The following is a 9,074-nucleotide window of genomic DNA, read 5'->3' on the forward strand; positions in this document are numbered from 1 at the left end:
CTGGGTATGTGTGTGAGGAAAGTTCTAAAATGGATTGGTTGAGTTTGAAAGACACACACATGGGCTGGGGTCCTGGACTGAATACACAGGAGACAGTGAGCTGAGCACCAGCCTCTGCCTCCTGACTGTGGATGCAGTGTGAGCAGACACCTCATAACCCTGCTGCCCTGCCTTCCCCATCATGATGGGCTGTGCCCTCAAACTTTGAGCTACAATAAACCAGTCCTTCCTCCCTCCCCCCTCCCTTCCTTCCCTCTCCCCTCCCCCCTCCCTTCTTCATTCAGTTGCTTTTATCAAATATTCTGTACATCAGTAATAAAAGTAAATAATATAGTCACATCCATACAAATATCAAGAGGGGCACAATGTATGCTACATGTTGAAAAGAAAATTAGGATAAGCGTCAGAGTCATTTACTAACAGACAGAGATATACTGCATTGTGTCATTCTAACCAAAAATACCTACCTACAATCATGAAGAAACAACAGAGACCCTTTTGTAAAAATATGTATGGGTGTGTCTGTGTTTAGGTAGGAGCACCATGGGCATGCAGTACCCAGGGAGGCCAGAAGAGGGCACCCAATCCCGTGAAGTTGGGTTACAAGCAATTTTTACTTGCATAACATGGGTGCTTGGAATTAAACCTGGGTCTGCTGCAAGAGTGGCAAGAACTCTTGCCTGTTGTCTCACTGAGGGTTTCTGTTACTACAATGGAATGCCCTGACCAACAAGCAAGTTGAGGACAAAAGGGGGTCATTCAACCTATGCTTCCATGGCACTGTTCATCACCAAAGGAAGTCAGGACAGGAACTCACACAGGGCAGGAACCTGGAAGCAGGAGCTGATGCAGAGGCCACAGAGGGTGCTGCTTACTGGCTTGTTTCTCGTGGTTTGCTCAGCCTGCTCTCTTATAGAACCCAGGACCACCAGCCCAAGGATGGCACCACCCACGATGGGCTGGGCCCTCCCTCATTGATCACTAATTGAGAAAATGCCTTAAAGCTGGGTCTCATGGAGGCATTTCCTCAACTGAGGCTCCTTCTCTGGTGACTCTAGCTTGTGTCTAGTTGACATGAAACTAACCCAGTACATGTGTGTGTGCATTGGTGCGTGTATGTTCTAAGGGCTTAACAGAAGTTCCCTAAGACGGGGAGGAAATATATCCCAAACATCATTAGACAGACTTGGCATTTACAGACATAGTAAATATTCTGTTAGCCAGCAATTGCAAAAGGCAAGTTACAAACTGGAGAGGCATTTATCTCCCTTCTTGATGACCTAGCCAGGCCATGCTAACTTGATATATTAGTTTCTTTTCTCAGTGCCGTGACAAAAACCTGACAAGAAGCAATGTAAAAGGGCTAGAGAGATGGACAGGACAGTCCCTGGGGCTTTCTAGTCAGCCAGTCTAGCTGAATTCATTGAGTTCTAGGTTTAAAGAAACCCTGTCTCAAAAGACAGGTAGAAAATGATAGAGGAAAAACCAGATGACAACCTCTGGCCTCACATGTGTATGGCCACACACACACCTCTCTCACATGTGCACACACATGCATGTGCATACATGTACACACATGCATGTGCTCACACATGTATACACACACATGTGCATACATGTGTGCATGTACGAGCTCACATGCACCTACATAAAACACCTCTCACATGTGCACACACAATGCATGTGCCACATGCACTCAAGCACACATACACACGTGCACATATACACAAATGCACATACATACCACATACATACACACCTAGAAAAGAGCACTCAGTGGTAGAACACTTATCTAGCATGCTCAGAGACCTTCATTTGATACACAGCACTATAAAAAATAAAACTGTAACTAAAAATAGTTTAAAGAAGGCCTAAATAGATATGGTGGTGTATACCTATAATCCCAGCAGCCGGGAAACATGGGGTTTTGAGTTTGAGGCCAACCTGAGTGAGCTACATGAGAAGAACTTATAGACAATCTAGCAAAACAAACAAACAGACAGACGAAACCAGAAGCTGATGAGATGGCTCTGTGTAAGTGCACATTTTGCTTTGGTTCTCGGTATCCACATGTGGTAGCTCACAACTCTAGCTTCGAGGGATCCGTGACCCTCTTCTGGCATCCATGGAAAACACGCATCACATGTGCATACATCCCGCCACCCCACAGGCAATAAATAAAACAAATATTTACAAACAAAAGACTACATCTGGGTGGAAATGAAGGCCCACACACTTCCTCCCTCCCTAAGTAGGAGCCAAGGAGATGGGTACCACATTCCTTTTCTGGTACAGCACAGCATAGCACCAGAGCATCTGTCACTGTCCCACCAGTGCACACAAAGTCCCTGCCATTTACTCGATTGCAGAGTGGCACACAGGGCCCCTCACTGTCGTCCCCAGCCCCATTCAAGGGTGAAATTCTCCTACCAGCATTGACTGCTTTCTCCGAACCGACATTGAACGCGGGTCTAACTGTTTCCAGTCCCCACTGCATGCTCTGAGTGCGTGCTTGGCCAGGCTCTCCAGCCGCCAGCCAGGCTGTGCCTCTGCTCCCCCATCAAAGCTCCCTTTTCCTTCCCAACGCTGCTCCTTCCGATGGAGGGGTCCCCTCGCCCCGCCAGGCACATTGGCATCCTTTAAAACTGCTCCGTAAATACCATGGGCAGAGGCTGAATCGTGCTTCCAGACCCAGGCTACTCCCTAAAGGAAAGATGGGCGTTCCACGGCCATTGTTCGCTTAATTAATGGACTCTGTGTTGTAATTTATTATCAAGCAGCAATTAAACGGAGATAAAATTGGCGCCGTGGAGGATAATTTCCTGTCTTGCAGCATGTGTTTGTCAACAAGATAGAAGTAGTTCCTGGCCACTCAGAGTGCCTGCTTGCGCTAAAGTGTCTGCTACAAGTTCATTAACAGTTCTGGTTATGTGCGATTAATAATTTGAATTAGACAAAGATCCACGTTTTTCCTTGAGTCTAAAGTTTTTGTTTTTAAGATTTCGTTTTAAAAAAAAATTATGTGTGTGTGTGCACACTCATGCACGTGTGAGTGGCTGATTATGCATGCAAAGGCCCCCAGAGGACAGAGGAGGGCACCAGATCCCTCGGACCTGAAGTTACAGGTGATTGTGAGCTGCCTGATGTGGGTGCTGGGGACCGAGTATGTGGGAGAGCGCTCAGATTCCAGTCACAGCAGTGGCCCACAGAGCCTACCCTTATGCTGGGACTGGGCTAGTGTCCAGGCTGGTCATACAGGTGGCCTGGATATTGAGACCTGGGGATCCTTCAGTCTCCACCTCCCCACCATCACAACTGGAGATATACATACATACATACATACATACATACATACATACACACACACACACATATACATACATATATATATATATATCCATATACCATACCTATACCAAACCTATACCTACACCATACCTATACCTACAGCATACCTACACCATCACCATACCTATACCATACCTATACCATACCAAACCTATACCATACCTATATCATACCTATACCATATCAATGCCTATACCATACCTATATACCTATACCTACACCATACCTATACCATACCTACACCTATATCATACCTATACCATACCTATACTATTCCTATACCTATACCTATACATATATATACATATCGAGTCACTTTACTTAACAGTCAGATTTTTTTCTAATGTGGGTTCCGGGATTCAAACTCAAGCCCCCCTGCTTGCACAGCAGAGCAACTGGAGCATCCCTGCCTGTTTCTTCCAGCCCTAGCAGTCTGTCTTCCCCAGCCAGAGTTTCTGACTGCCTGAGAGAGGTCACACTACCCCCTCCCAGGATCCTAGGGACGTCCTAGAACCTCGCCTCAGTTCCTCACTGTCCTGTGGCATCCAGGCTGCTCTCTCACATCCCTCCAAAGCTTGACCAGGATGTTTATGAAATTCTCCGCTGCATCTGCAATGTGTCAACACAGAAAACCTCACAGCAGGCTACACGGGGATGGCACGTCCATCCACGATGGACGTTTAAACTTGCTGGATCTTACACAGCCAACTGGAACTGCTGTTGAGTTCAGGAGGACAACAGCCCCATCGTGACTAGAAGACAGGGTTTCTCAGCACCCTCCCCATCCTCTGTCACGTTCTTCCTGCCTCCTCCACTCCAGTGCGAGGGAGGTCGATATAGATGTCTCTATACTTATTCTCAGCATTCCCTCCATTAACCACAGCCCACTGATGAAAGGGGCCAGCATTCCAAAAGCAAGTTGTGCGTGAAAGAGAAAACATTCCGTCCCCACTTGCAAGGTGTCTGGCTCTGTTCTGGGGGAGGGGGGAGGGCGGGCTCTGGTCAGATGATGTTTTAGTTATTTGTCCTGTCCTTGTGGTAAAGTATCTTCAAACATTTTGAGGGAGGAAGGATTACCTTTGGCTCTTAGTTCAAGGGTACCATCCGTCAGGAAGAAGACAGCATGGTGGCAGAGAGGGATGTGGGTTGTGGCAGCGGGAATGTGGGAGTGTTTGTCTACATCGTAGTGAGTCTGGAAAAAGGAAGGAGAAATACCAGTGCTCAGCTGGTTCTCTCTCTCCATCCCTTATTTTTTTCAAGGATTGTAGGAATTTGCATCCATGCACATATGTGTATGTGTGTGGAGGACCAAGGGCAGCGGTAGGTGTCACTCTTCAAGGACTTGGCATTACGTTTATTGAGAGAAAGTCTCTCACTGACCCGGAGCTCACCAAGTAGACTACTCAGGATCACCAAGTAGGCTAGTCTAGGTCACCAAGTAGAGACTAATCTGGGTCACCAAGTAGAGATTAGTCTGGGTCACCAAGTACAGACTAGTCTGCCTGTCTAGCCCAGGGATCCATCTGTCCATCTGTCTTCAATCTCCATCCTGCCACCACGGGGATTACAAACTTCTTACCAGTTTCTGGGGATCAAAATCCTCATGCTTGCAAGGCAAACTGTTTGCTAAGAGAACCATCTGCCCAAGCCTGACTATCTTTTTCCCTCTTTTATGCACTCTGGGACTCCAGCCTATAGGTTATTGCTACCCACATCCATGGAGAATTCCCCCTTCTCAGTTAATCTTTCCTGGGAACACACTTACAAACACGCCTAAAAGTATGCCTCATTAATGCCCCACTTACTTACTTACTGACTTATTTATGTTTACACTGTGTGTGTGTTTCCCTGTGTGTGTGCATATGTTCGTATGCAGGGGTCAGGGGCAAACCTACAGGAATCGAACTCAAGTCCCAAGACTTGGCAGCAAACACCTTCACCAGCTGAGCCCTCTTGCCAGCCCCTTAAAAATTTCTTAGTCCAACTGAGTTGACGATAGAAATTCACCATGCTCAGGACCACTGTCCCCTTTGCCCGTCCTCTCTGTTGGTGTGTATAGCTCTCACTCTCCCTTCTCTTCTGAGACGCTCACCATCCTCCTCGCCATTAATCTATCATCAGACCCGGCACATGAGAATTGGTTTTTGTCCCCTGATTAAATGTAATCTGATCTTGGACTCCCTCTCCCATGGCTTCATCTTTGAAGTGACGTATCCCATAAACGCCTTGTCATTATGATGCATTGTGCCAATAAGCTACTCACACCCCGATGAAGTGGCATGGCCCAGTGAGCAATTAGCCCGGGGAAGGCAAAAGCAGATGCGAACGACAGCCAGGCGGCTGCCATCCAAATACAATCCCGTGAGCGCTGAGGGGAGGCGAGGCGAGGCGAGCTCCCAAGGAAAGATACTTCCGACCAGAAATTAGCCTTGTGATTCTAGGGATATGCCTCTACTACTTGGTAGATGTCCCTTTTCCCTAGGACGTGACCGCTTTATGCTCACTTCATTTTTAAAGGTTTTTATGTTCATTATGTGGGTCTATGCGTACAAGTGCAGATGCCTGTGGAGGCCACAAGAGGGCTTCAGATCCCCTGAAGCCGACTGGCCACGTGACTGGCAGTTGTGAGCCACGTGACATGAGTGCCGGGAAGCAGGCTCAGATCCTCGGGTCCTCTCCAAGAACAACCACTGAACCACATCGCCAGCCCTACTCTATTATCATCATCGTTATTGTTGTTGTTAACATTATTTTATTTATTTACATTCCAGCCGCTGTACCCCTCCAGCCCCCTTCTCCTCTAAGAACTCCTTTGTGTGAGCGGTGCTTGTGCCTTTGACTGCTCTTCATTACCAACTTTGGGAGCTCTGACTCTTGGGTCCAAGTGCCTTTAGAGCTCCGGCAAGCATCTTTCACAGAGACCTCGGTAAAAGGCAAGGAGATACACACACACGCGCGCACACACGCACACGCACACGCACACGCGCACACACGCACACGCGCACACACGCACACACACACTTGACTTGGAGCTTGCAGACACAGTCCGGACTTCACGGGACCCGTGCTCTCCCCGTCTACGGTTCACCATCTCTTCCCTACTTCCAACCCCCAATTCCAATCTTCAGTTTGCTTTGTCTTTTGACATAAGGCTTCACCGAGTAGCCCCGGCTAGCCTTGAAATCACTCATTATGGCCTCCGCTTCTCTTGTACTTGCTGTCTACCTGCCTCGGACTCCTGAGTTGGCAGGACCCCAGGCCTTGTCACCAAGCCGGGTGCAAGGATAATTTGCGAAGACTTTGCTCTTCTGAAATCAGAAGGGTCTGAGTTCACAGTAAGTCAGGGCGGGTCCTAAAATGGTTGATGCTGCTCACTGGAGCCCATGGGCTCCCACAAGAGGAGGTCAAAGAAAGAGGGGGGTGGCAGCCATCTGTAATCCCAGCACTCTTGACACAGAGATTCCCCCAGGACAAAGGGAACTAGCTCAAGTCAGAGACCCTGCTGAGTAAACGAAGTGAAGAGGATCTGAGGGAGACTCCCCATGTTAATCTCTGGCCTCTATACACGTACACACACAGACGTCCCCACACACATGCAAATACATATACACCCACACATGAAAACCAGAGACACCCAGTAGGGATAAAGAAGTAGAAGTTGAGATGAAGAAGAGAGAAAGCTTGTAGGTGCAAACTAGGGGCAGACTCAATGCTCACCCAGCCCACACGCCCAGCCTACAACCAACCCACGAGAGAGAATCATTGTCCCACAGGGCTGGTGAGGTACGCAGAACATCAGCTCTCAGGTAGGGGACTTGGGGGCAGAGCAAGCTGAGAGTGTTCAAGTGCTGGGAACATTCTGGGGCCAGGAGAGCACACTAAGCACACGAAGCCACACTAACATCTACGAAGATAATAAAATAAGCTCAAACTACATTAAAATGAAGAAGTTTGGTGAAACAGAAACAAGGTGCTGGTTCTCCAATGGTGTGCACTGTTGTTTTTATGCTAATTCCCTATGTAAATCGTGGTCAGTGTAGAAGGTTCTTGTACACTGTTAGCCTGCCACTTCCTTTGCCTGGCTTTTGGAACCACGGGCTTTTCTACCTGGCCTCTTTGTTCCCCAAAATAACAGCTCTGAGACTTCTAGCTTTGGCTCATTTCTGGTAGCTCATAACTCCATTATCCTGTTTATACTAATTTAAGTCTTGTCACATGGTTACCTTTCATCAGGTTCATGAATCTGTCTCCATCAGAATTAGGGGTGAATCTTCCCTGCACCTGACTCTATCCCAGAATTCCTCCCCCCCCTCTCTCTCTCTCTCTCTCTCTCTCTCTCTCTCTCTCTCTGTACCTTCTAATCCTGCCTCAGTTTCATTGGTCGAAGACTTTTTATTGACAGGTGATGCTTCCACACAGCACATAAGATATCCTCTTTACAGGTTCCCTAGATGCACATAACACATCCCGGAACAGACTGGAGGGATGTGTCAGCCATCAAGCATGTCCCTGCTGCTCTTGCAGAGGACCCAAACCCAGTCCCTAGCACGCATGTCAGGGAGTACACAACTGTTTGTAACTGCAGCTCCAGGGGATCCGACACCCTACTCTGGCCTCTGTGGGCATTGCATTCGGATGCACGTAGACACGCACATGGGTTAAATATAAGTCTTCAGAAAAAGAACAGGGCAGGAAAATAACTTTTCTACGTTCACCATAGTCACAGTCATAAGAAGCCATTCTTAGGCGTCTCGGTTGAGCGTGAAGCTAAGACATCAACTGAGGAAGCAGGTTGGAATCAACAGAACACACACGCACGCCCCACCACCGTCTCCTGAACAGAAGGTACACAAACTCCACTCTTCACCCGGCCTGGCTTTCCATGCTGACTGTGCCTGATTTTAAAGTGACGAGAGAGCCCCTTAATGGTGAAGACTTTGCAAGCCATGTTTTTATTGGCGACTTAATGGATTTTTCAATGCGTCCCAGAGTCATTTCGCAATTATTGTCAGGTTTTTGTTTATCTGGCTGTAACCTGAATATTTCAATTCTCCCTCAAGGCTGTTAAATCTGGGTTAATAGTCGTGAGTCTCTCTTAGATCATCTCAACTAGAAAATGCCTTTCTCCTCTAAATGAGAATTAATGGTAGTTGGTGGGCAGAGGTTGTATTTTGCCTTGTGCACTAGGGTTGTGGGTAATAGGGTTCATTTCTTCTCCTGGACCCAGCAGGCAAATCTAGAGTGACCTACCCCATTTAAAGGAGTTTAGCCACCACTGGCTCTTAATAACACACTTTTCTTGGTCCTCTTGCCTTTCAAAAATGGTGGGATGCTGTTAGCCTAAAAACCACCAGAGCTGGGGAGATGACGTGGTCAGTAAAGTGCTTGGCGTGCAAAGATGAGGACCCACGTGCCATTCCCAGAGCACATGTGAAAGCCAGGTCCGGGGCTTCATTGCTCTGATTTCAACACTGTCAAAGCGGGGACAGGGAGGTCCCTGGGGCTGGTTGGCCAGTCAGCCTTGCCTCCTTAATGAGTTCTGGGAAATCGAGAATCAATCTCAAAAGGTAAGGTGCAGGGCCCCTGGGGAATGACGCCCCAGGTTGACACCTGGTGCACACACACACACACACACACACACACACACACACACACACACATACATACACACACATACATATACCACACACCACACATACACACACACACACACACACATACATACA

The 9,074-nt window shown here is 47.8% G+C and overlaps 1 protein-coding gene across 1 annotated transcript in view; it reads left to right on the plus strand.

Moving 5' to 3' along the window:
* Galnt17 (polypeptide N-acetylgalactosaminyltransferase 17) overlaps nucleotides 1-9,074 on the plus strand; it is a 447,965-nt gene that overhangs the window by 429,609 nt on the left and 9,282 nt on the right.

This window comes from Rattus rattus, chromosome 16, assembly GCF_011064425.1.
Source record: "Rattus rattus isolate New Zealand chromosome 16, Rrattus_CSIRO_v1, whole genome shotgun sequence".
NCBI lineage: Eukaryota > Metazoa > Chordata > Mammalia > Rodentia > Muridae > Rattus > Rattus rattus.